Consider the following 27984-nt stretch of genomic DNA (forward strand, 5'->3'; position numbering starts at 1 on the left):
AGCTGTTTACCATCTTCCTGAGAGTAGAATTGAACACACCGAACCAAGAGGCACCAAATCACCCTCAGGCGTCCCTCACTGAGGCAAAGGGGCCCTGATAGGTCCGTGGTCCTCGCAGGGGTCCTCTGACCACCGGCACCAGCGTCTCCTGGAACCTGACAGAAGTGCAGATTCTCGGCCCCACCCCACACCTGCCTACTCAGAACCTCGGGGGGTGAGTCCACCAGCAATTGGTGTTTTAACAAAACTTCCAGGGGATTGTCACGCTCCCTGGTGTCTGAGAACTGCTGATAGGGTAGCCGTTTTGATGGATGGGGTGATTATTACTATTAATAATCTTAATAATTCATGATGTTTTTGTAAGGTTTGTGTGCATGTCTACATGGCAAAGCGTATATCTGATGTATTTATTTAGGTAAGACTTACCTGCTGGCCATAGGACCCAGGTTTTTGTATACTTGAAATCAAGTAGATGTGAAGGAAGGCCCACTCCCTCTCCAACAAACGTTTAGAATCGAATCGACAGCCTGGCTGCACCTCTCAAGGTTTATGTAACGAAGCTCCTACCTGGGTTTCAAATTCCAAAAATAGGAGGAAGTATAGGTGGGAAAATAGAAAATAATGAGAATGTAAAACCCTCCAAACAGATACCCATTATTCACTTTTCTGTGTTCTTAGATTTTTTATTTTTTAGGCAAAACAGATGTGTTTTCTCAAATGGGGTCATACTATGCATAAGGTCTTCTCACCTGCATTTTTAAGTTAAGAATATGGCATGAATGCCAGTAGGACCACACACACACACACACACACACAGAATCATTTTTAATAATCAAATGGCTGGTTGCCTGTTGATGGACAATTAGGTTATTTTCAGTTTTTTTCCCTTTCTTTTTAACCGTTGTAGAAAACCAAAGTTCTGGAAAGCAGTGAATAAAGTGAAGATAAACATCAACATCCTTAGACTTGTGAGGTCAGGCCCTCAATGTTCTCTACCAGCTTCGTGGACGTTAGGAAACCAGGTGTTAGCTGGGCTTCCATTTCCTTAGAAGGCCCTCCATTTCCTGGGGAGTTTCTTTCAGGTTTTCTTTGGACTTTAAATCTGATTGGAAAGGCTTTTCTTAGAGAATACTAATATGTGGTACATCCTACACGCAGGCAGTTCCGTTTGTCTTAAGGAATGTATTTTGAAAGTTTTTTTCAATTTATGTGTAAGTGGATTTATTGCTATCTTTCCCTTGATTGGTTGTGACCACAAATATGTAATTTTAGATTATGTACATTTAAGTTGAATTAATAGCTGTGAGATATGGAGACACTAACTAGACCAGTTTACACTTGTGAGATACGGCAAAACCAACTAGACCAGTTTATAGCTGTGAGATATGGCAAAGCCAACTGGAGAGCGTGAGAATTGCGTCATTGGCTTTGGCTTCAAGAGTACGTGATTGGAGCCATCTTTAATGGCTTTAGTTGCAGTACAACCTGTGAAGAAGAGTTATGGCCTGAGGGAAGTTTGGAGACTCTCCCACGCATCCTAAATTCTGTTGCTGCAGTACATGGGCAGCTGGTCGCACTCCCATCTTGAACCTTCTCCTTTACAGAAACTTTCTTGATACCGCGATCAGCAAAATGTAAAGCTGCTCTTGGGCCACAGGAACACTTAATCTTTCTAACTCTCCTTAGAACTGAGCTGTATTAAAGGACTCTCCTTGCTTTTCACTCGAGCTTAGCCTTGGGAACTTGGTAATACTGAAGGAAATTCAATGTCTTGAAATGTTACCCAAATCTCTTAACTAGAGTCTTGAATATTCACAGATTGTATTGGCCCAGTCACGGTAACCACTGGAAGAGGCTGAGGAAACACGTCCAGGTTGGAAGACTAGAGACAAAAAGGTATTCCAGCATTCTCATATGGGTATATGTTAGTTGTCAGGGAATCTGTGCCAGTCGTGTGCTTTCGGGCATGGGTAGTGTCTGTGTAGTTCACTGTTGCATAACAACACCTAGTGCAGGCCTAGCCCAGGTGGAGATTCAATGAATACTGGCTGAAAGAGTGAATGAAAGAAAATATTTTCAGGACACCTGGGTGGTTCAGTGGTTGAGTGTCTGCCTCCAGCTCAGGGGTCCTGGGATGGAGTCCTGAATTGGGCTCACTGCGGGGAAACTGCTTCTCCCTCTGCCTGTGTCTCTGCCTCACTCTCTCTGTGTCTCTCATGAATAAAATAAATAAAATCTTTTAGAAAGAAAGAGAAAGAAAGAGAGAGGGAAAAAAAGAGAAAGGAAAGAAAGAAAGAAGAAAGAAAGAAAAGAAAGAAAAGAAAGAAAGAAAGAAAGAAAGAAAGAAAGAAAGAAAAAGAAAGAAAGAAAAAATATTTTCATGACTATTTCAATGGGCAGCCAGGAGTGCTGGTTTAAATGGTAGCTGTAAGGCTATGTGAGAAAGCGTGTGAAAATTTATAGAAACTTCTACCCAGGTGCCATTTTATGTAATGCTTAAAATGAACATGTCTATTGGGGGTGGAGGGAGACTCAACTACTAAAAATATTTGTTTTGGGATCTCAGCTCAGGTTGTTAAGATGTCCCAAAATATGGCATTTATTTGCTCAAGTCCAACTTCTAGAAATAAATATTTGCCAAGGTAGATATAGCCTAAATGTCCAACGGCTTATTTAGCAAAATAACTTGCCTAGAATAATCAAGAGTTCCCAAAGAACTATTGGTTATGACTAAGGTAGGCTGCTAGGACATGAAACACATCATATCCTTTTCCAAATCCTTTGAACCCGTACAGATATATTTTTCATGTGTTTCACATATTTGTAATTTTTTTGACCTTGCATATTCTTCCCTATTTGGGACAGAAAAAAAACCTTCTCCCACTATTTTATTTCTTTTCTTCCCATGCTGTCATCTTAGGATGTAAAGTGCTTTTCTTTGAATAGAGTAGGGAAAGAGAGATTGTATTTTCAAACTATCTTGGTAAGGTATAGTTTTTTAAAAAAGAAACATTCTAATAGCAGACAGTGCTATATTTAAGAAATATTAATGCATTTAGTATTTACGTGAGTTGGGCATGACCATTATTCTCATTTTGCGGGGGAAATTGAGGCACAGAGAGGTTAGGTAACTTTTCTAAGCTCACACAACTAGGAAATGAAGGAACCAGGATTCAGTCTGGCTATAGTTCCTGCTCTTACACTTGTGCTGTGTACTGTATTACCAAGTTTTTCTGGGATTATTGCTCTTATTTAGGTCATCTGAAGTCATTGCCTTCAACCTTGGGCTTGAGGCAGAAAGTTTCATGTTTGAGGATTTATGGATTAGGAGGCTGCAACAACTGCCTAGATTTTCTATTTTTTTTTTTTTACATTAAAAGTGATTATAATCACATAATAATTCCTGAATTGGGAAGGGAGATTTTTTCTATTATTTAAGTGGAAATTTTATGAGAATGAATGAATTCACTGAGAGAAACATGATGTTTTGTAGCTGGATTCCAATTATGTTGTTGTTTTTCTAATAAAGGTCAACATTTCAAAGAGATAGTTGGTGATGAAGGCTTGACCTAGAATGGCAATGTCTGCAGGTATCTCCCTCTTCTTTTGCTCTTTCTCTTCATACATCCCTTTAGAAAGTGAAAATGTCAGGAAGAAAAATGAGGAAATTTAGTACAGGTGCTATTTTCATAGGTGCTGGGAAGTTTTAGGTCTCCTATTTTTTACATTCTCCATAAAGCTTTATTACCATTTTTCAGAAATACACATATTGCAACAGAGCCCCAGACTACTAGGGAAAGGGGTTTTATTAAGCTTACTTGTTTTAAGGAGGAGCCCATTATGAAAGAGGAGGAAAACTGAGCAAGAACCTACTAGATCAGGATCTATCCTAACTTGGCATTCAACTGAATGAAATTTTTGGAGTGAGGTAGAGCTTTTAAATTTAATTTAATTTTTTAAATATTTTTTGAAAGATTTATTTATTTATTTGAGAGAAAGAGAGAGAGCATGAGCAGGGTGGGGGACAGAGGGAGAGAGAGAGAGAATCTCAAGCAGACTCTGCTGAGCAAGGAGCCCAACTCTGACTCAATCCCACAACCAGAGCTGAAACCAAGAGTAAGAAACTAAACCGATGGCACTACCCACCATCCCTTATTTTATTTTATTTTTTAAATGGTGAATCTTGTTCAACTTTCTTATAGAAAAAAAAAAAAAAAAAGAAAAGATAATCGCCCTGAGTTAGTTTCAGCTTCCCTAAGACCAGAACTTAATTTGACAGCTCTCCAAAATATCCTCCTAAGAAAAATCTACCAATTCTATTTTCTTTTTTTTTTTTTCAATTCTATTTTCAACTAAAGTTAGGAAGGAAAGATATCATGAGGTGTTGAAATAGGGTTTTATGTAACTCAACATACAGATTTGAATGCTCTGCAAATTAAGGAAGCAAAAGGTTGAAGCCTTTCAACTCCAGTCAATGGATAAAGTCTCCATCCTTAATAAGTAATGAACAAATGCAAATTACGGGAAATATTTTCTGAATGCTGATTTTTTTTTTTTTTTTTTTTTTGGCCACGTGTTAACCAAGACTGTTTCACCGTTTCAAACCAGTCATTGAAGTTAGTTTTGCTTTCTTCTCTTACCTTAGTGGAAATATCCTACATTTGTATGCAAAATCCCCAGATCCTTCTGACTTCTGACCGAGAGTTGACAAATATTGCAAACAAGCAGTAAAGGCCTGTCCATTAAAACTTTTGACAATGCTATTTGTGTATGTATAAACTTCCAGGGTATATGAAGGCAGTTAATTAATCCCTCTGTTAGGATCTTTCTTTTTTTTTTTTTTCCCTTTCGTTTTTCAAAAGGAAATTGATAAGGAATAAAAATGACTAGAACCAGCATGATCTCAGACCAAGTTAGCTGGATTTCCAATTGGGTAATATTCTACTGAAGGGTCGCTTACAAGGGGGCGTCAGATGCACATGTTAACGGTAGTGTTGAGGAGGAGGTGGTCAGGAATGGGGGAGTTGGGGGGGGGGTGAAGTAGAGAAACAAGACAAAAAGAGACCACAGCATTCTACTCTGCGCTGCTGGTGTTTTCAGATTAAGATGGGGGATTAAGGAATTTTACTCAGCAATTTGAGATGCTTTGTTAGGGACTGAGGAGATTTGAGCTGCTTTGTTCTCAAACCACATGTTAGTGAAAAAGCAAACAGGCACTTAATCCTGACAGACAGGAGAACTTGACATCAATTTGCCCCTTGGGAGGTGACCAGGAGTTCTAGTTGACGGGCTAAAATGGCCAGCCCTTGTTTTCTTGGAGCCTAATGCCAACATTCCATCCTAACCTGTGTTTCTCAGCAGAGTGGCCATAACACAGACGGTTGGGCCGACCAAGAGTTTCTAGATGTTAGAGACCCTTACATGTTTTCTAAAAAACAAAGCAACCGTTGAAATGCAAATAATCTACAAGGTGCCAACATTTAAATAGTTTTCAAACAGGTCTCCTCTTTTGGTGACTCAGCTTTGAAAATGAAATATGGAGAAGCTGAGCTTCTGAGCTTCTTTCCTTTGGAAAATAATGGGTGGTTTCTTCTAACAATAAAATCACAAGGCAACATATCAATTTTGAGCCTATATGTGATTGTGAAATAAACATCAATTCTTATGTAGATCTTTGAGGGAGTTTTACTGAATAACCAATTATATTTTATGTCCTTCAAAGTCACTGAAGTAGGACAAAAGCAAACAAAATAAAAAGAAAAGAAATTAATGGCTTCTTGAATTGGATTTGATACATTAGTAAACTTAAGTGGTACACAGTCATACAGTCTGGCACATAATCTGAAATTGCGGTAAAAAGGCTAATTTTGCCATCTTGAGTTTGTGCCACCCTCAATCCACTGACCTAAAATGCACTGTTAGTAGCCTCTTGATTTACTAGACTTTGGCATATGTAGGGAAACCATCTGAAAATCAGAATTGAAGCAGAAAATTTATAAAGCATATTTCAAAACAAATTTTATTACATTATAAAGATCTTTTGGTTGAATATTCAGCTGGTCAGTGGCTCTTATACTCTGGTGCGGTATAAAAATCTGTTACGTCTTAACGATCAGAAAACAGGTTTTGTCATCAATGCAAGGTCGTTATAGTTTTGCACTATTTACACACACCGCTTTGAGCCAGACCATCCCTCTGCTCCCACAGCTCTTGCCGACTGCTCACTCACTCAGGGAAACCTACCTCTTCGTTAACCAACTATGAACTACTAAACCTACCTCTACACTAACATTATAGCTGATTTTTCTCCATTCTGGTATGAATTCAAAAAGTTCTTAAGTAACCATCGAATTATATTCAGATAATCTGTCTTCTAGGATTGGTGAGGCCCTCTTTACGTTTAAATAGCACCAAACTCATGTTCAAATGACCATGAACACATGATGATGGTACTTTTTGAAGAAGAACATTGACATTACTTCAGATTACCAAATCTGGTTGTTTTGGATTTGAAAACTTTAATTTGAAGGAAAAATGTCTTCGTGTTGGCCAGTGGCATAAACCCCTATAGGTGTTTGTATGCTTACTTGTCAGATCTGAAGAAGAGAGACCATTTCAATGACTTTGTACGTCCTTATTTATTTATTATTACAAGCACCAGCAGGAGAGAAATCCCAAAACTTAAAATACTTCACAAGGGCACACATTGATTCGCTTCATTTAAAACATCTTTAGATGGCCTTTGAGTTGTGTTGTGGTTCTTTGTTTTTAGGGAAGTTTACTGGGCATATTATAAGGATCAAATGCATGGTGAGCTAAAATCAGAATGGTATTCGTTCATTTAACTCTGGTACAGTAGAGCAAATTCAGGGTGACTCAAGGGACGCAATGTCTTGTAAAACATATGTACTTAATATAAGGGTCATAAAACTTATTAAATTAAAAGCTAGGTTAAAAATAGGAAGAAAATTTATGCTGCTGTCTAAAATAGCAATAATTTCCCTTTGGCTTTTCTCTTTCCAAGTAATATGGATTCTGGTCAGGAGGAAAAAAAAAATAAAAAGCTAACTTACAAAATCTTCATTTTGTAGGACCAAATGCAAATCTCTTTTAACCTCAGCGTGTGTCGTAAGGGACAGGTGATAAGGCTGAAAGTGAAGGGGTGGGAAGATAAGATGGTAAACCTTGACGGGTGCACTCGTGCCTGGGTCTCCAGGTGACCTCGTCCGTGGCCTGAAATAACAGACTCTTAGCAGGTGTCCAGGAAGAAGAGTTTTAAGGGTTAGGAGGAAAATAGGAACAGTTTTTTTTCAGTAGTAGATCGGGCCACCGGGCAGCAGTACAGTAAAGGGGCGTGACTTGACTTGACTTCGAAGCACCCGTGTCCCCTGAGTCCACACGGCTCATGTGGGTTTGCTCAAATGTTTGCTCAAATTTTTATCCTCAGCGTGATAGCCACTTTCCCAGTTGGTGCTCCCAGAGAGCGCACCTCAGGAATTCGAAACCCAAATAAATACCAATTTCCTTCTACTGTACTCACCCAGGGATTCATTTGGGATTTTATCTTCACGCAAAAGTCTGAAGGCTGTCGAGAAGGAGCCTTGTCTGGTCTGTTTGTTCTTAGACCCATTCCTGCTCTTTCCTTGCTCTTTCCTAGTCCAGGGGGCTTAGCCCTGCAAGGACGTTGCCATCTGCCTTCTGCAAAGGTTCTGCCAAGGAAGCCTCTGAGTAGAGAGGACGGGAGTGGCTGGGATAGTCCACCCCCCGGCCCCATGCGCTTTCAAAGAGGTTCTCTGGCCACAGCGGCATCTCCTCCGAGGTTCCCCAACCTGTCCCCTTGCCTTGGTCCCTTCAATCTAAGGACAGCAGTGGCTTCCTGCTATTGCCAAATTCTTGGTGGGTTTCCCTTTGACCTTTCAGTTCTTTCAATACCTTTGTACCCTAGTTTAAGTTCCCCTGATGAGCTCTCTGGTGGTGATTCTAGTTTTCTGACTAGATCCTGACTCCTACAACAACCAACTGCTTTTTCATTTAGAGGTCATGGGTTCAAAAGGCAAGTGATTCCGTTTGAAATCTTCGGGGGTGTCTCTTTGTCTGTTGGTCAGCGAGTAGGCTGCTGGGTCCCAGTGGTCACCTTGGCAGTCGGCACTCTAGTTGGCACAAGTGGAACAAACATGTTGGAAGGCACAATGAGTAAGAACCTCCAAGGTCCTTATAAGGTGGGTGTGGTAGGGGTCCGGGAGAAGGCACATTGAAGGGGACACGTGCACCCAGTGTTGACCTGGGCTAACTCCCCTGAGCTAGACAGCCCTGAACACGGAGGCTTCCTACACCCCTTAGAAAAACCTCTCCCAAACCCCCATAATATGTTTTCCTTTTGTCCGTGAAGTCTTTTTCATTTTGTTTTATTTTTTAAATTCTGCAAGTAAGTATCCTGTGAAAGCAGCCACATTTGAGCCAACGTGGACAATTCACACACACACACACTCAGAGGGTCCGTTAACTTCCTTCGGTCAATGAAGGAACACTCAAAATCCTAAACCAGTTTCTCTCTCTCTTTTTCTTCTCCCTCTTTCTCTACTTTTGGTCACATTCCTAACAGACCTACAAGTTGGTTTCCCTCAATAAAATTCGTAGACTGGTATCTGACATGAATTTGCCCCAAAGAATTCTAAATGCCAGGGGAGAAAATACCCAAACCCCAAACCAGAGCGATTTGCCATTCAAAATACACCTTCTTGAAGACGAACGTGGACAGGGAATAGAGTACGCGGGGATTTTAATCCTGTTTCTCTAGTGACAGCTGGGCCTGGAGCAAGCAGTTCGGCCACTAACATCGTCATGGGGCGGGGGGGGGGTATGAGTGGAGCTGGGGGAGACCATTGTTTTTGCTTTGAACTTCAGAGCCTTTGGGCATCCGTTCCCCATTCACCGGACTCCCACTGGCCTGAGCCGGATTTCCATCGGGCTCTCAGTAAGGCTTGGGAAAGCTCAAGAATGGAATGCTCATTTTTTTTTTTTTTTGAAGTCTTTCTTTTGAACCCACTAATTTTATGAAATTTAAGCACATTGTTCATTGTGTAATTATAGATGAAATATTAGAGAAGTGGACTAATTATACACAATGCACTCAAGCCCAATTAAACTAGCATCTGTGGTGAATGTAAGGGTATTCTCTTTCACTAATAAGAAATACTTTCTGAACAACAGAGAATAAAATCGTTAAATTGGATATGCTGTGGAGATTATAAATATCCTATTAGCATAGAAAATGAGGGTTAACCTTACTTAATCACCGAATGCCAGATCATGAGAAGTCATATTGAACCCCTGTAATGTCACTGTATCTGTTCTGGAGAATAATAATAAAAACCCCACTATTAATAAACATAGCTCACGAGCTGCCCTTCCCGCGTACTAAATTAAACTGTTGGAGAAACTCAAGTATTCCCTTAATTGCTTAACAAAATGGCAAAAATGCTTTTTGTCCCTTCACCGCCATACGAGGGCTGATTGAGGTCTATGTCATCTTAGTAGCCGGAAAGGTGTGTCTCCCGAGCTGGGCAAATTAGCCCGCTTCAAAATAAGTCAAATATATAATCCCTTCTAGCGAGCACCACGACCTTTGGAAAATGTAAATTAAGTGATTGCACACACCGGGGGTGTGTTCAAAATGAAAATGTGTGTGCTTGAGACGTGCAGCCGCTGTGGCCTCGGGTGTTAGCAGGCAGCCCGTGAACCCAGGGACGTCTGTGTCCCGATCTGGGTCCCAGGATGTCGTGTGACTCTTGCTTCTGTGCTATGTCATTGGGTCTGGGCACAGCAACCACTGTAGTTCAGCAAGAACGAGGAATGACCCCAATTCAAGTTCTACCTTGTTAAAAGTGTTGGTTATGGGCATAACAGGAGATCCGTGACTGTAGACTCGAGGGCAGCGTGGCCTGTGACCCTCCCAGCTCAGGGATAGAGACCTGCGAGCTGGAATGGAGCCTCACCAGAAGGCCTTGGCTGGGACAGACTCCAGGAGCTGAGAGCAGTCTTCCTTTCTCCTCCTCACCCTCCCTGCTGGTCTCTCTTTTTTTTTTTTTCCCTCCCTCCTTTCCAAAGAGTTCTTAATTATATCCCTTCCAAGATTTGAAGGCTGTTTGCCTTATATGCTGGTGAAGATCTTAGGGAGCTTGGAAGATGAACAGATTTATAAATATTGAGAATGACTGTGGCCATTACAACGTCATGTTGCAAATCAGGTGCATTTATTATTATTATTTTTTTAATTTATATTGTTAAGTAGGCCCCATGCTGGGGCCTGAACTCACCGCCCTGAGATCAAGACCTGAGCCGAGATCAAGAGTTGGACCCTTAACTGACTGAACCACCCGGGGCAGGGCCCCAGGCACATTTATTTTTTTAAAAAATCAACATGTACACCTCTTTAAATTATTATTTTATTTTTTTAGCGGGGTCCCTCCTCTTACTTTGCTTACATCTTCTCCCCAAGGAAACAAATTCAGGCCAAGCCTCTGTGGAAGCTCAGATGAAATCTCAGAAACGGAGAAGAAACTGGCGGAAAGGGGTCCGCGGGGGGCTGGGCAGCACAGCCTGTCCACACCTGACCTGCAGGGATGGAATCCAGGAGCACAGAAACGTCTGCACGGGAAGTTGACATCTGAAAAGGCAAAAAAGCACAGCAAAGACACAAATACAGGCTGATGTGATCACCTATGTTTCGAGATGCCAGTGCCAAGAAGGCCAGGTGCGTGTGCAAGAGAAACTAGAGGGAACTCCTTCTGTGTCCTCGGGACCGAAGCCTGCTCAGCCAAGGGCGGAGCTTTTTTAAAAATTTTTATTCTTTATTTTTTTTTATTTCAGTGCCAGATGCCATTCCAGTTTCTCTCTAGGTTCCTTGGCTTTTAAGGCCACTTGTAAAAGCAGTGTAAAGGCAGCCTGCATTTCATATATATTCATACATAGACGCACACACACACACATAATCTTCTATGGCTTCTTTCTGCTACAGATATGGAATGAATAAGGAATTAATAATAATAGCTGTCTTTGCCCCTTTGGAGCAAACCAACATGTAAGAGTCTCAGCTTTGATTTTCGTTCTCCTAAACCCAGTGAAAAGGTGCTCTGCGTACAGGGGTGATTTCTACAATTCATTGGGAGTGGTGGGTGAATTAAAGACCGTGCTGTGCCCACACGTTTCAGTCGACGTTGTGAGTCTCTCACGACAATATTCACTTTAAGTGGACCTTTCTCCTTTTCTTTCTTTATTCTCTTCAGGTCCAGCTTGCTTAGCAATTTAGCCAGACCTCAGCATCATCACATTATGGGTAAATGGTTTGGTGGTGACATGGGATCATTTGGACTTCAGAAAAGGCAGTAGTCAGTGTCTAGAAGGGGGTGAAAATAAAGCAAAAAAAAAAAAAAGCTCTTTTTTTGAGACGATCAAAAGGGACATAAAGGCAAAAACTGACTTTCACTGCAACAGGACTGAGGACCAGGCCTCCAGTGTCCTTATTGTAATTCATTGCTTGTTTCGAGGCCCCATGATAAAATTCTTCCATAACAGACAGAGGACTTTGTGAAATTGTAAATGAGTATGACTTCAAGCACTCTGTGGAAATATATTCTCCCCTATAGCCCATACATTATTTCTGCTTAGTTATGGTGGCTCACATTTCCCGTAACTATCAGAGAGAACTTAATTCAACTCACACCACATCACTTTAAAATTGTGCAGCTCTCTTAATCAACCTTTGTATCAGCCACAAATGTGCAGTATGACCTAATTTGAAAATGTCTCAAAGTGCTGACTCAAACTGTTAGTGAATAAAGGCTAGTCATTACCATTATGACACTAATGTGATGCAAAATAAAATTGAGTTGCATCAGCTGAACGTTAGTTTGCAAAAATATTAGTGATGGAAGCCATTTTGTGTTCATATTTTATTTATACTTACAGATATGTATCTATACGGACATATGCATATAGTTATTTATTTTTTTGTTTTCCTGAGACGGGCTCGCAACAAAATTTTCAAGTGCAGAGGGAGGAAGTCACGTTTCTAACGCTGACAGAGCCACCGGATTAAAAGTGGATCGTGCCTACACCGTGATCTCCCCTCTACGAGGTGAAGCATGTGCTTGCTGAGTTCTTGCTAGAATATTTATATGCACATGGGCACTAATGTATGAAAATTAGCTTTTCCTCTGTACTTTTGGTGCTCGATTCTAAGATTTTCAACAGCCCCGGAACTATTTATTGCTTACTGCTTTGCATCACTCACAAATTCTCTGACTTGTGTGTTTTGGGATGGCAAGGGTTTGAATTTATTTCTTGTGTGGACTCTCCCGATTCTTTATTGATCCCCAATTTTTTTTTTGTTGTTGAGATAAATACTCTGAGTAAATATTGTCGTTGATGACTTTTGAACAAAAGAAAGCAGGGCATGGGACTGGAAATTATCCAGCCTCACCGCTTCTGATAATACTTTAAGGAATGCATCATTAATTATTTTTTCCTTATACAGTTTAGATGTTTTTCAAGAAACGTACGTGTGCTTACTTAATACTTATGCCTTCCCCGAGCTAGTATTGGTTTCGGTCTGTAAGCGGATCATTAATAGTTGAGAATAAGTCGGCGTGAGTCTTTCCTAAATTACAGAAATTGTCCCGGGGGTCAGTCAGAAATTCTGCTCTGCATCCCAGTTTGGGGCTCCTGAATTCTGAAAATTCTGAACATAAAAGCTACGCATGAGTGATTGGATACTTCAGATTTTATGTATTTAACAGTGAGAACAGGCCAAGCACAGAACTAGAAGGGAGATGGGTTATTCTCTAAAATTTCCAAGGACCAGAGGTTTTGGCTATCAAGAAATTATTTAATGTGATAGAGTGTCGAGATATGTCCACTCTTCATAATATATCACTGCAAGCGATCGCTGGAAAATACGGCTAAATTAAAATGCTGACAAGCTTCGTTCATCCACTTCTTAGAAAAACAAGTAAAACCTTAAAGCAAGATGTGTAGAAATTTGCTACCATGTGATGACTTTAGCGTTTTAGTCCGTTTTACATTATGTCACGTGTGGTTTGGGCTGTTTTTATGACCTATGTTTTATTTCCACATTAAGATAATCCAGATACTGAAAAAGTAAGTTTGAGAAATTTCAGAGTGGACTTGCCAAGAAAACCAGCGTTCAGAAGCACGGGTGCTTTTGAGCACACGCACAGGCGCACACTTTCAATTTACCTAAAAGAGGGGAAGGATCGCCTTTTTCAGCTAAAATACCATTGTTCTTACTTTCAGGTTCCAGGGGAAAAAGGTGTGTGGGTGTGATCGCTGTAAATGGATTGCCAGTCTCTTAACAGTCCATCATTCTTAAATGATAGAAGTGTAGCAGCACCCTCTGAGAAAAATCTTTCCTGTGGGTTTGACTTTGTCCATGCCACGACAAATTGCGTGCAAAGTTGGAACAATTCTGAGGTGTAAGACACCTCCATGACTGTCCTTGGAATACTGAGGAGCTGACATTCCTATTTGGAAGATGAGGGGAGCATGGCCCCTGCCCTCTTAATTGATGATTTACCGTGCTCTCCCTAGGGCCACAACCGATGATCGGTAAGCTTGTTGAATTTTGAAGCAAATACTAAATATAATCAATATACAAAAATTAAAAAAGAGAGAGAGGAAAAAAAAATGCAATGAAAATTTATGACCTTAACATTCCTTCAGGGTCAAGCAATTTATCAAATTCTCTCACTTTCTGGTTTCAATTACACAGCCATTGTGGAAGGAACTTATTTTAGCAGGTTCATTTGCCTCAGTGGGGAATACAGGACTTTGGCCTAATGCTTCACCTTTAGTGCAGGCCATTTGAGCCTTAGAACAAATACCAATCATCACTCTTTGGGAAAAAAGAATCTGCATCGGCGTGGCCTATTGGAATGGGGTTTCTGTCAAGGTAAACGGTTGTCGGCAATGACTGTGGTAGAGTGGCGATAAATCCCATTTTATTGCTGAAAAATTCCAGCTTCTCTCCATGCCTGACAGCTCCCCACATTCTCATACCCATTTGGGCAATTTCTGCGCTATGTCCATCTGGTTCTCATTACCTCTCAACCTGCCTGCGTCTGATCCAGAAAAAGTGCAGGTCAGAAACAGGGGGAAAGAACCGAGGTGATGGACAAAACAGAAAGCAGGGGGGTGGCCCTTGGGGGTCGGGGTGGAGGTGAGCAACAACAGGGAAGGGGGGGATCCCAGCTCAGGGTTGGGCCAGTGGCTGGAAGGGGCCGTTCAGACATTCTTCAGAATGATAACGACAGAGGCCCAGCCAGGAGGCCGGAGGAACCTGAACCTTTCGATTCAGGCCTTTAAAAGGCACCTGCTTTAAGGTGGAGGAGGGAGGGACAATAGGGTGGGCGGATGGCGGAGGGCGCAGATTGAGAGAAGCAGAGAAGGGACGTCCAGCCCCTTCCCTCTATGAAGGGCTCTATATCCTGGAGTGGAGGCCCTAGTCCAGAAGAGACCCGAGCATCAGGCATCTAAGGAGCTTGGAGTGCCACGTACACAGTTGCCATGCCTCTAAATATGGGGATAAAGCTCTGCTGGGGATTCTGTTTTGGTTCAGGAATATGATTTTTTAGAAGAAGAAAACTCTAGGGCCTTCTACAGAGTTGTCTTCATGTGTTTTCCCGAGAAAATTAATATTTAAAATGAACGCATCCTCATCGGTGCCTTCAGGATGGGTTCCTTCATGGAATGACGGGACCAGCACCGAGTCCCCTGGGTATTCGTGACCCCACTCGCGATCGCTTTCAGAACTGCTGTGCATTCGTGCCTGCAGAAAGTCGGCCCCGGTCTCTGAAGCTGAAATCCTTTGGATCATAATCGCTCCTTCCTTAAAATGACCTATAGTCACCGTAAGCTGCCTCCTGGGGCCAAAAAAAGGAATAGAAACAGTAAATATCTGACAAGAGGTATTAGGAAAAAGCCCCCTTAAAGATCACCCGATGGTAGACTGGGATGAAACTATGTATGTCTCTACGTTTAATATAAAATTTACTTATTATTACTGTGCTGGGGTAATCGCAATTAATAGTAAAACAAAGTTTATGGGAAGTGTATTGAAGTACAAATGATGGAGATCTGAGAACTTTTAAGAAAGAAAAAAAAATAGAACTAGCTGAATGGTGAGTTGGATGGTAGTTGTTTTACCACCTGTTCCAAAGGCAAATAATTCTACAGGCAAGTGTCTTAAAACCAGGTTGGGGGGGGGGGTGTTCTGAAATATCCTGGAAAGCTCTGGCACTGCTCTGATTTGCAAACCGTGTGCGAGGCTAGGTGTGTTTGGACAGACCCCATCTCTTGGCCCCTTCTGCATCTCGGGGTGCACGCTGCATCTCAGGTCCTCAAAATTCACTTTTTTTTGGACAGTGAGACCCCTCGGGGCTGCCATGAATATCCCGGTTCTACTCCCTCCTGAACTCTAATATCAAGATTATGATACATTTTGGTTGCTGAGCTGGACCTCGTGGACGAGAAACACTGGCTTCCCAAATCCGAGATTTAGTTTCTAAAACTTTAAGCCACGGAGGCTCGGAAGAGGTTCCAGAACGTGTGTCCGAAGGCCGCGTGGGACGTTGAAGTGGAGAAAGAGATTGTTTGAGATTTTCAAGTAACCGGATAATCTGGACGGGAGGACATTGCAGGTGATCAGAAGTAGAAGTTAGTTATTTGTCAGCTTTAACGTGAATACCTTCAGTCAACGAATACGGTTGTAAAACAGACGTTTCTCCCACGTGCATATCGAAAGGCATAAACTCCTGGCCGGGCCCTCGCATCCGCCGTCGAAGGGGCCTAAGGGACGCATCCCTAACTGGGAAAGGGATTTCAGATGCTCAGCCAGAGAGCATCTCTCGGGCCTGAACTTTGCTTCTCTGGGCTGTACCTAGATCAGAGACGTGGTCCTTTAAAGGGTATTTGTTTCTTTTAGTAGCAAAGCAGAAAAATTAATGGCCTGGGGGTGGGGGGGGAGTGACAACTTAACTTGATGCTTGATAGCTGTTTACTTATAAATGTGTGTCCAGATTTCAGCGTCCTGTGAAGGAAAGGGAAAAATAAAGACACCAAAGCCTTCGTCTGGTCTTTACGCAACACATGGAAGAAAGTGCTTAGAAGGCTAGTGAAATATTTACTAAACAAATCATTCACGTTAAACTTTTATATACGCGAAACCCAGAGCACCTACAAAAAGAGAACCACAGTGAGCTATAGGAAATATTTCGGCATCAAAATGGTTAATGGTATTATAGCTTCAAAAGAGCCTATTGGCTCACCCTCAAGGATGCCCTGCAGTTGTTGTGAAAGTCATCAGATGAAGCTAGCCTTCTCAGCTAGCCTTCAGATTTGTCTGCTAACAGTAAAAATACTATAATAAATCGGTAACATATGTTGCCAGGCAAGGAAAAGTGATATAAATAAAGAGACCAGGAGACCCAAACCAAGTACAATGTGAAAAGAATTTAACTTTCAATCTCTTCGCTGGCTAATTATCATTTGAAAAGTAATTTGAAAGTGTTACAGTTATTTGCTGATATGCTTCCTCATTTTTTCTTTTTTTCTCTTCAGATTGCATTCTTACCCAAATACTCTTCGTGATTGTTGCCTGCTTTGCGGCTTTGGGGTAAGTCCCAGTTTTCCACAACCTTAAGGAAAAAAAAAAAAAAAAAGATGCATAACATAAAAGATGCCAAAAAGACTTATGTGTCCTGATGTGGTGGTGGGGGGGTGGTTGTGAGATATACGTGGGTTGGCTTGGAGCGGGGGTGCGGGGAGCGACGTTGGTAATGAAATAAAGAGAAGGGGTTTGTTTCTGCAAAGGATCAAGAGTGTGCGAAAGTGTGCATTGCAAACGAGGCTCCCTTCAGGAAAGCCACCTCTGGCATGGAAATGACAAAGCTTGGAACACACACAATCAATTATTTTCACTAGCATTTAAAATACAGAAAACAAAATCTGCTTTGGGAATTGACTGAATATTTTATTTAGCTTTTTTATTGAGACATCCTTTGAAAAATGGCATAATATAAATAGTTTTGCAAAGCAACAATATAATCAATCTCTAAACTAGAATATAAATCAAGGATTTCATTAACTGCTAGTAGCCAGTTTAAATTGTAGTCTTGTCCATAATGTCTATCTATCTATGTATGTCCAAGTTATATTAAAAACCTTTAAATGGCTTTGTAATATCAGCTACATCTAGCTATTATAATAATTAATGGTACTGTTTTATAAATCAATACATGTATTCTTGATAAATTCATATCCAGTTAATGGTGTAATTTAAATAAAAAATTAATGTAATAAAGGACGTACAGAAACAGGCAGGAAATCTTTAAAGGTTAAGAGACAAATTTGTCTAAATTCATTTTTAAGCTGTTTTGAAAAAGTTTATACTTAAAATCAGCTGAGGTTTACCTTGTTTCTGTAAAACTAATCTTGCCATGTCTATTGGTAGCCAGTAATGAATCTGCGAGTTATTTTCTTTTTTTTTAACTGTGAAGTTTTAATTACATACGTAGGATGCTCTGAGATAGTTTACTACCATGATACTCCTGTGCAATTACTGAGCATTCTTTAGAAAAAGAGAACAAAACTAAAAATCTCAAGCCGGTAATTTATTTTTAATACATGTATTAAGCGTAAATGCCTTATATGTGTATGTATATATTTTTGTATCTGTAAAAGAACTGCTCTGAGAATCCCCAAGGCCATATACAAATTTTATTTAAAGTGAAAAAGGACTGATTAGTTCAATAAATTTGCATGCGCAAGAGGAGAGCCCCGCGTTTTTTTTTACTGCTTTCACCGAATGAACATCCTAGGAATTTTAGAAAGAAGAGAAAAAGGCACTGAAGGGTCTGAAATGCGTCTTGACGCTGCACCCGGGTGCAGAAGCACACCACAAAGAGAAGCGTGTATCATTGCCCCGATTGAAAAATAAAATAAAAAAATAACATACCAAAGGCGGATGAGGGGGTAACGAGATTTAGAACAACAACTGGATGTTGTGTAGTATCAAGTGCAATCTCAAATCTCTCCAGATACAATTTCATCTGGTCCATAAAGTAAGCCTTTCGCGCAAAATATCTTTCAGAATTACGCAGACCAGCCCACCCTGCCCTGCTCCGTGACATGGTGCAGAAATGTTACTTTAATCCACTGAGCTTTTTCTGACATTTTTCTTAACATTGCTGAGCCTTATTTGGAGCAGCAAAGGAGACGTGTGCAGTTTCCCCTGACACTGATGGGTGTTGCAAAATGTTACATGAGAGAGAGAGAGAGAGAGAGAGAGAGAGAGAGAAAAGATTTGCTGCCACTTTATCAATAGAGCTCCAGGAGCAATTGCTATTTGTTAAAAGTTTCCATTTCAAATGAAGCTAAATCTTAAAGAAGGCTCATCCTTTTAAAAGCCCGCTGCTTGCAAGGGGGAAACTGTGCGATCACACGTTAAAGTGCACCCGGCCCCTGGAACCGTCTAGCATGTATTGTGTTTTTCGGTGAAACCTGCAGCAAAACCACTCCTAAGAGGCTTAATTTAGGTTTTATAGGAGGGACATAAAAAAGACCGGGTTACAGCAACACGCTGAAATATGGGGTACATTTTAAATATCTTCATTTAAAAACGTATGTTTATTTTCCCTCCTGGGATCACTAACGTGGGTCTCGACAGAGGAAGCAAGGACATGCTACATTCTTAAAAATTATCTGCTGAAGGGATCACATTCCGAGACAGGTCTGAGCATTTTTATTACTACCGATAACCTCTTAATTATGTCACTGCCTTCCACTTGTTAATCAAGGGACATTCAACATGGTTAACCGGTGACTGGTTGCCTTCAGACGACTACATGGTTATTATTAAGAATTAAAAACTCATTTTACTCCCACCCTCATGTTGTTGCCTGTGTGATCTTAGCACTGCGAAAAACTGCTTTTACCTGCTTTAAACACAGAACGCCTAAGAATGGGCTTAGATGCCCCAAAACGATGCTGCTAATTACTTCTAGGTGCGGCTCACGGAAAGCTTCAAGGGGTAGATAATTTTCCGCTTCCTGTCTCAGCAACACCCCCCCCCCCCCGCCCAGCACCCCCCCTCACCCCTGCTGCCTCCCCCACCTCTCCCACAATTCCTAGTTGAACCAATTTTAGGTTTCTTCTGCAGCCACCAGCATCTGAGATACTCAGAGACGTTTTCAGCGAGCGAGGCATAAGTGGAGTAAATAAAATCATGTTTCACTGTGGCTTTATCAACCCTCCTAGGTAGTTTTCCTGCCAGCGAACCTGCACTGTTAAGACCCAGAAAATTATGCAATAGTGACTTCTTGGAGGTTCTCTAATCAGATGATGGCCGGTGTTAGGAGGGAAGGGCCCAAGGCAATGTGGCTGGCACTTAACGCGGGCCTTGGTCATTACTTGTCTGGTAGAGACCAATAAACAGATGATTACTATCCTGTAAGGAGCCAATATTTTACATTTATCCTAGTTATTTCTTTTCTTTTCTTTTCAACGTCTTATAACAGCAAGTGTTTGTCAAGAAGATCTATGACGAATAACCTCACAGGCCCCTTAAAAATAAGAATTTTCCTAGCGTGAAATGATGCCCTTTGTGGAATGCGGAGAGTGATTTTGGCTTTCATGAGAGCAAAGGTTGGATTGCTTTAAAGTCGTTTTCTTTCAGGTGTGGACAGTCCCAGACACCTCCCCTGACTCTCCTGTCCCCCCCTCTTCTCTCTCTATGACAGGTTCACAGGCTGCAACCAAGGGGTTTTAAAATGCAAATATTTATATTGGAGCTCTGGCAATAACCGAGTCATTTTGCTTCCTCTGTTAGCCTGTGATAATTGATGCTTCATACCTGGAACTACGTTTCATTTATCTCCTTACACATAGAAGATATTACATAAATAAGAGGTAATTTATGGAAAGGAAGCAGCCATTTGAAACAATAATAATCCCAAATTTGACTATATAATCTTGAAAGACTCTAAGAGTCAAAGATGCAGATTTCTACGGTCTTAGAGAAAACTTGATTGCAACTGGGAAATATGTGCATTTTTGAACACTTATTGAATTTGAATGCCTGCATGGATTAAAAAAAAAAAAAAAGAGGAGGAGGAGGAGGAAGAGGAATAAAAAGGAAGGTAGGAGAAGAAAGGTGTGAATTTTGCCTGTGCTTAAACGCACGCGTTCAGCCACACGTTCAGACTTCTCGTTACAATTTTACGGACTTTCCCTTCAGATCTGAAAATCACTTTAAAAATAGCCAGCGCAGATTGCAAAACAGCGAGGCTCCTAAAGTGCCTTTTCTTCCCTGGGATCCTCATCTTAGAATGAACAGAGAGGGGTGTGCCTAGACCTGGACCCTGATTTCACCACCTCATACAAAGCCAGGCAGATTCTTGAGCCAAACAAACAAAGGGGGTGTAAGCGATTTCATTTATTTTGATAATCCTCCTCCTGCACAGGGGCATCGTGCCGTCTTTGTCAAAGTGAATGACAACAATTTGGCTAACTCTCTCTGAGCTGCACTCAACAGTGACAGGCAAATTATCAGAGGCCCTGCACTTCTTATTATCAGAGGAGAAGCCATCAGGGGGACGCACGGAGGATACCTCTCCCTTGTCACTATTTGTCAGTGGGACAAGGGCCACTGCTATGGGTAGCTGACAGGTAATTTCAACAATAACAATTACTCCTATTACTGGTGTCATAAACAATTCGCCCAAGGCATGACAATAGCAAAGCTTTATAATTCAATGCCATATAAATAAATGCCAGCAGGTAACAAGTAATTTAGCTCCAATCAAGCTTTCACCCCGGCATTAATATTGTTATTGCAAGAAAATGGAAAATTGAAAAAAATTCAATATGTTAATGAATTAAGAGAGGTTCCGGGGCCGGACAGAGGGGTTGAAAAAGGGAAACCAAAATTATGATGGTGTCATATTTGGTGCCATCCTGAGGGCCAGGGAGCAGCATAATTACTTCGAGGTAAGAAGGGGAACCAGGAATGCTGCTGCCTTTGACTTCAGACCTGGGAAAAATATGACATGGCCTTTCAAATCCCCCTCTCTCCAATTTCAGAAGAGTAGAAGTAGAAATATGAGAATGTGTATATAATGTAGCATTTCACTGGCTTTTTTTTCCCTCCCCCCCTCCCCACCTGAAATATTTCATATGAAACAGAGGCACGAGTATCAAAGGAACATTTCCGTCCGTTTAAGAAAAATCGCATCAGCACCTGCTTCCTTTACATTAAGTCTTGTAATGAAACTATTTTAGTAAAGCCTGTTTTTCTCTGCGGCGAAGGTGATGCTGAAAACCCCCCTTTGCTCCCCAGCTGTCCACCTCCTGGACGTGGACTGCCCGGAGGACACAGTCCAATCTCCCTCCATAAAACTTCCCGATCAAACGCATTTGCCATTCCAGGGTTTGTCCGGCAAGACAATGTGCCATCATGGTGACAGCAGTAAAAGAATTTGAAAATCTCTAATTAGGAGAGCTGCAGAGCAATTAACGCATGTCAAATTTTACTTCATCAAGTGCCACTCTAATTTTCCTCTAAAAATTAATGGATTTTTCCCCCCTTTCCTTTTGGTATGTGTGTGTGTCCCCTTAAGGCAATGTTGATTCAAATCTGCTCAAGATGCAGTGTTGCACAGCTAAGCATCTTCTTGATTACAATCCGCCACACTTCTAACTGCGCTCATTCTCACTGCCACGGATACTTTGTCAACAGTCAAATTACACCACGCTGATAACAATGCATAATGGTGTTCCTCCTCCGAGGCCCCTGGCAGGAGACGGGGTTCATAAAAATGGGATGTTTTCCTCTCAACTGTTTCTAGAGGAAGTTTGTATGACCAGGTCACTCGTCAGGCGTTAATTTTTTGCAATTAATTTGCTGATTTCCAGAAAAGGAATGCAAAGACGGAATATGAAAGCATCTCCTTGAAAAAGGAAATCAGAAGGCGAATGAGCAATCGAGACTCTCTGTGGCCAAAGTTTTTTGCTTAAACACTTTGTTCGGAGACATTTTCAAGAGCGCCCGTGTTGGTAAAATACCAGGGTTTTCTTTTTTTTTTCTTTCTTTCTTTTTTTTTTTTTTTCTTTACTTATGAGCTATAAACATTGGAAGCCTCTCTTGAACAGACAGTATTTAGATTGTGAAAGAAGTTTGTTTAACTGCCATATTTGCCAGAATCCTCAAAACATCACAGGACACAGAAGATAAATGGCCTTTTTTTTTTTTTTTTTTTTTTTCTTTTAAGGTCAGGACTGTATCTTCCAGATAAATGTTGATTCATTTTAACTATTTTTTATCCCACTTGCTTGTTGCAGATTCATGAGCCTGAGTCATCAGCACAGGGGAGGATTATTTCTCACTGAAAAAAAAAAAGAAAGAAAACACAGTGATTAGATGATTTTACAGTCAGTCTTTTTAGAGATTAGTCAGATTTTCGATTTCTGCCACAGGATCGGATCCAAAACAAAAATGGGGGAAATCAAACAAGATGCTGAAGGTATCTCTTTTTGCAGATTCTCCAGGGAGTGGACAACATTCACGTGGACCGACATTCCAGTTCTCTCATCCTGTGAATATATTTTTGATTCTATATTTTCTTTGATCATGTTTATTCAGTAAAAAAAAAAAAAAAAAAAAGAAATCTAAGTTCATGGAGTATACACTTCATTTTTTTTTTTTTTTTCAATTCACAGGTATAACCCGGCCTTTTCATTGACGGACAACTGAGATCAAAAATCTTAAATTTGGTATTTCGAGGTTTGTATTTCCAGATATCCCCAAACTCTTCCTTTTCTGGTGGCCCCTCCCCAGCGTGTTCTGACGTGGTCTATTTCAAACAAAAGAAAATGACATCCCTCTTTCAACTAGTAAACGTTGGCTTCTCCAAACCGACCAGGGGCAAACTGGAAGTTTTGCCATTAGGTTCACACAAACTGAACTGCGTTCAACATTCCCAAACATTCTCCTCTGAACTTCACAAATGTGACGATACTGAGTTTAGAGTTTCCTGTGGCTTGTTGACAAATAAAGGTACCTCGGTAGAAACCAAGCTCTGTGCATTTTTGGGAAACGAGAACGTGGAACGATCCCATATTAAAACATTACAAAAGGACTGTAAAGGGAAATTTAAAAGGGGGAAAACTTGATTATATAATGCAATCCAGCAGTAATCAATTTTACCTTCAATATCTTGCTTTTGTTTTCAAAATGCTAAATAAACAATACATAATGCATCCCTCATCAGCCAAACCATGGAGGCTCTGTGCTCAAATAACAGGAAACATATTCAATTTTCCTAACAGAAGACAGTTCATTAAGCTGTGCCACATCAAATAAAACTTTAATTTCTCCAGCATCAGAGTCGCAATGAAAGCAATTGAAGAAGATGAGCCATATGGTACTTCTATCAGCAAACACATATTGCTCATTCCCCCAAAGTTTTCTAATTCTGCTCCCCAGACCTGTGTAATATAGATAATGTGCTCCGAGAGCAGCAACCATGAGCTATCTAGTGTACACTTCTAATACTGTATTTAATGGGAAATAATGAATCATAAAAGCCTGGAGAAGACGGCTTTTGCTAACCTAAATCTCAGCTGTAATTTCATTGTTCTGTGCCTAAGATGCTGTTCGCCCTTTCCAAACAACAGCAGTTGAACATAATTATGCTGCTTCAAACCTGGGCTTGAAAAAGCATCCCTAATAGAACCAAGTTTCTATTAACTCCTGAAATCCTGAATTTAATGATGCGCCGACGCAGCCACTGAGCTAACTGGGCGGATGTCATTTTAAAACCCAAATAAGCATTTTCGCCTTCTTCCCTTTGGCCAGACCGCTCCATGCATTTATGTTCCCTCCTCCACCCCCCTTCCCCACCCCCCACCCCCATGCAACAGGAGTGGCGTGATTAAAAATGAGGAGATTTTCTTGTTATTAGCAAATTTGACATTTGCCTGATGAAATGCACATAAAATGTGAAAGCTACACAGTCCTCAGAAGAAACGTCTCCACTCCAGCGCAAGCAACCGGGATGAAATAATTTAGGCGAAGAGAATGTAAAGATCCTTGTACATCCCTACTGCAGAAAGCTGGGATTGTGTTAAAAATGAAAGGACCAAACCTCGCTGAGCTTCTAGAGCAAGGGTACTTGGACACACGTGAAGTGTCTAGTGTTTCTGCTCTCACCTCAACTGCTTTGATTATTAACCTAAACGTCAGACGTGCGCTCAGATGCAGCAATTTCCGTGTCATGGGTCCAGCCTCTCTCTGGCAAGACCTTGGGGCCGGGGCCTAATTCCTTTTTCAAGAGAAATGTTCCCCGTCCCCACCCACCCCCACCCCCTGCCCCCAAATAGGTTGATGATTTTAGCTCTTCCATTTTTTAAAGCTCATCAAATCAATATTTTACCAACACGCTGCTAATTTAAAACACTATCAAATAACACCGCAGATACATATTGAAAACATATTTTAATGGTTTTGTTTGTTTTGGCAGCATAGGAACCAAGGACGATTAAATTAAAAAGAGACTTTTAAAAGTTAGAGATTGCCTTTTTAAAGCTTATTACAATCAGCATGTTACATGCCTGTCTCCGAATTAGCTCTACACACTTGATTGCCATCATTAAAAGTAGTTGTTTGGGTGCTGCTCTGTGATGGTTCCAACCCTTCCTCGAAGCCGATCTGGGCTAGTTACTAACTTGGAATCTCTTTCCGTTGAAATTTAAAAAAAAAAACAACAAAAAAACAAAAACCAAAAAAAAAAAAAAACAACCAAAAAAAAAAAAAAAAAACAACAAAAAACAAAAAACACAAACCCATTCTCGCCAGTGGCAGAAACAGTCCCCAGAAAGTGAAATAGCACAGCGAGGCAGTAACATTAAACCCCCGAAAAGACCAACAGGTAAAATAACTACAGCGACATCTGAAACACACTCAGGAAAAAAAAAAAAAAAAATCACAACAACAACACAGAAGCAGTCCATTGATTATATTTCATGAATGCCTTAAAACAAATGTTTAAACAGTTTTCTGAAACAGTGCAGAGAACCTCTGCATGCTCCACTGGGTTGCAATGACAATGGTCTATTGCAATGTAAAACACGCTGGAGGATAAAAAGGTGCTTTTTGTTACCATTTTATCAAAGCTGTTCATCTTCGAGCTGCAGGCAGCATTTTGCTGGAATTGCAGATATTTCTCTGTCCAGGCTCCTTTGTTTGTGCATCTCATTTGCATATATTTATCTCCAGCTGAGGGTGCTTTCTGCTCATTAAGGCCTCCCTTCACATTATTTCATAAGCCAGCTGCTAAGAGGGATTTCACCTGTGGTGACTGAGAAAAGAGGGGTGAAAAACTAAATTCTTCATAAAAAAGGAAATCTTCTGAGTCTCTTCCCCTATAAATGGGCACCATTTGTGTTAAACAGCCTCTTGTCATGATAGATGCCTCCAGAGGTCAGGGGTTAAAGTTGATTTGAAGGTCAGCAGTAAAACAACAGACAAACCAGACGCCAAACTGGTTCCTTAGCTGTCGGTGGGAGCTGTGGTACAAACAGGTCTTGAACCTTTTTCAACCTCTAATAAAACAGGGGATGAATCTGAAGTGGATCAACCAGGCCCCTGAGGCAGCGGCACAGAAAAACACAAATAATATCAATATCAGGCAGCCACAGGAAACAATGGGGCATTTCTCCGTGCGACATGCATGCTGCTATTGTTTCAAGGGCTGGGGAATTAATTCCACTTATTTATTTAAGGCGTGTCAACTCACTGCCTAAACCTGTTTCAGTGTCAAGATGAATAAAACTTTTATGGCTCATAAAATAGAGCCATTCATCTCAATGTTCTTTGTGGTGCGTGGTGTGTTTTTTGTTGTTGTTTGTGTGTGTGTGTGTGTGTGTGTGTGTGTGCGTGCGTGTGTTTTCCTGGCACACCGAGCTAGGCCTCTGCTCCTACATGGTTACATCTGAACCCACGTTGCTGTGATCCGCACCATATTAGAGAGAGAGAAAAAAAAAAAATGATTTCACCGGCAAACGGACCTCAACAGAAACGACAAGGGAAGCATTTTAGCTGTGATGTAATTGTCCCAAAATTCTTCCTAAACACTCCTCATGCGGTTGCATCTGTTTGGAGCGTGGATTATTTACCAAGCGGAAGTCTCGGGTTTTAGAGGAGAGAGAAGCTCAGACATGATAGCAATAAAAAAAAAAAAAAAAATTGTTTCCTGGACTATTCTCGATCTGCATTTTATTCCAGAAATGCAACCTTGTTGGAGCAGCTCTTCCCATTCTTTTTTTTTTTTTTTTTTTTTTGGCCCAACTCTTCACTGTCACATAGTCAGCTAGCACCCAGCTAATAAACCAATGCCTTTTTTTTAGCTCCGAAGGTTTGACTTTTATGTGCAATTTTCAACCTAAAATGCCAAACATAAATGGAAAGGAACGTGCATCGAAGTGCATTTTGTATCATAAGTTTTTTCAAAGTTCAGTCGTAGAATTAACTTTACTTTTGATATCTAACGATCTGAGTAATCACAGCACACGTTAGCATCACGCAAGTTAACAAACAAGTTAACATTTATGAAATGCCACACACAGTGCTAAGCATACGCATTTTCTCCTGCAATTATTAGTGATAATTCAATCCCAGTCACAGGAACCCACGTAGAATGGGCTGTAATAACAAGCCTCTTCATTACCCAGGCTATATCTTAGTCAAAACAAAACAAAAAAAATTCCAATCAAACAGTTCCATCATTCCTGCAGATGCCTTAATAGGTAACATCATGGGGCTATGATTGCTTTATATGAAAAGGAGCAAAAAGACACAATTTGATGATGTTTCACTCATGTATGTGACAGCCCTTTGCTCTATTGCAATATAAATTGATTTGTGGATGAATCACCGTGTCATCCCAGGCGCTTTGCTCTCGGGGCCTCCCGTGAATATTGTACTTGACTTCTGATGCCACGTTACTTCGAATTTGGTCAGTTTTTCCACACAGACTCAAGTGTTTCCAGCAAGTAGCTTATTTGTGCTTTCACCTTTTGCCCATGCACAGAGGTGCAGGAAGCCCTGGGGAAGGGGGGGTTTGCTCAGTTTCTTGGGGTGCCGATCACAATCACTGCTCAAGACTTGACGACTCTGTGCTTCCCATTCGACCGGGCGCGTGTGCCAGCGGCCTTGTTGACGAGGCTGCCCCGTTTGAAAATGGAACTGCTTTCAAGTGGCCAGAAAAAAACATTTCAACTCAAAATTGATTGGGTAATCTATGTCAATGTGTTCTCATTTAAGCATGGAGCGGGAGATTGTTCTATAACCAATTACAGTTTAAAACAAAAAAAACGCAAGGGGTCTTGCTTCACACGAGGAGCACGACTCGTGGTCAGAGAAAATTTCCAACTTATTAAATATTGTTTGTATCCTCATCTTCGTAGACTCTCTGCCTTCCCAAAGCATTTTGTAGATCCGTCTGTCTGCCTTCGGACCTTCCACGTTAAATCCGACCCCACTCAATCTGCCCCCCCCAAACCTAGAACCTCCGAGTAACTGGACTAAAGTAAAAATGCACAGCTGACCCCCCCCCCCCAAGTGTGCACCCATATCTCTCGTTTTTCTTTCCCTCTAATCTAATCACTAATTCTTAAGCTTGGCCAAATAGTTAAAAATGTTAAGTGCTAGCAGAGCCTCTTACCTCCCCCTCCTATCTGTGTCTGTTTATGGAATGGGCCTGGTTTCCTCCTCTTCTCCTTCAGCCCGGGGTCCTCAGGTCAGAACACTGTAAATACTCACGGCCCTGGCCCGACCCATAAATCTGAGCAAAGGGCAGGCTTATATATTCAGATAAGCGTGGGTGAGGGTGAGGGTGAGGGTGAGGGTGCGGG

At 41.1% G+C, this 27984-nt stretch overlaps 4 long non-coding RNA genes across 4 annotated transcripts; 2 read left to right on the forward strand and 2 right to left on the reverse strand.

Moving 5' to 3' along the window:
* Nucleotides 1-10777, forward strand: LOC144324304 (uncharacterized). The gene is made up of 3 exons (XR_013389830.1): nucleotides 1-214; nucleotides 1819-1896; nucleotides 10499-10777. It is a non-coding gene; the product is annotated as an uncharacterized LOC144324304 (long non-coding RNA).
* On the reverse strand, nucleotides 10462-19132 carry LOC144324302 (uncharacterized). Its single transcript, XR_013389828.1, has 3 exons — nucleotides 18032-19132; nucleotides 16649-16712; nucleotides 10462-10666 (listed from the first exon to the last, which is right to left on the reverse strand). It is a non-coding gene; the product is annotated as an uncharacterized LOC144324302 (long non-coding RNA).
* Nucleotides 11884-23868, forward strand: LOC144324301 (uncharacterized). The gene is made up of 5 exons (XR_013389827.1): nucleotides 11884-12136; nucleotides 13315-13626; nucleotides 15442-15716; nucleotides 16636-16690; nucleotides 22792-23868. It is a non-coding gene; the product is annotated as an uncharacterized LOC144324301 (long non-coding RNA).
* Nucleotides 21237-27984, reverse strand: LOC144324303 (uncharacterized). Its single transcript, XR_013389829.1, has 3 exons — nucleotides 27795-27984; nucleotides 25233-25430; nucleotides 21237-22457 (listed from the first exon to the last, which is right to left on the reverse strand). It is a non-coding gene; the product is annotated as an uncharacterized LOC144324303 (long non-coding RNA).

Source organism: Canis aureus, chromosome 11 (genome assembly GCF_053574225.1).
Source record: "Canis aureus isolate CA01 chromosome 11, VMU_Caureus_v.1.0, whole genome shotgun sequence".
NCBI lineage: Eukaryota > Metazoa > Chordata > Mammalia > Carnivora > Canidae > Canis > Canis aureus.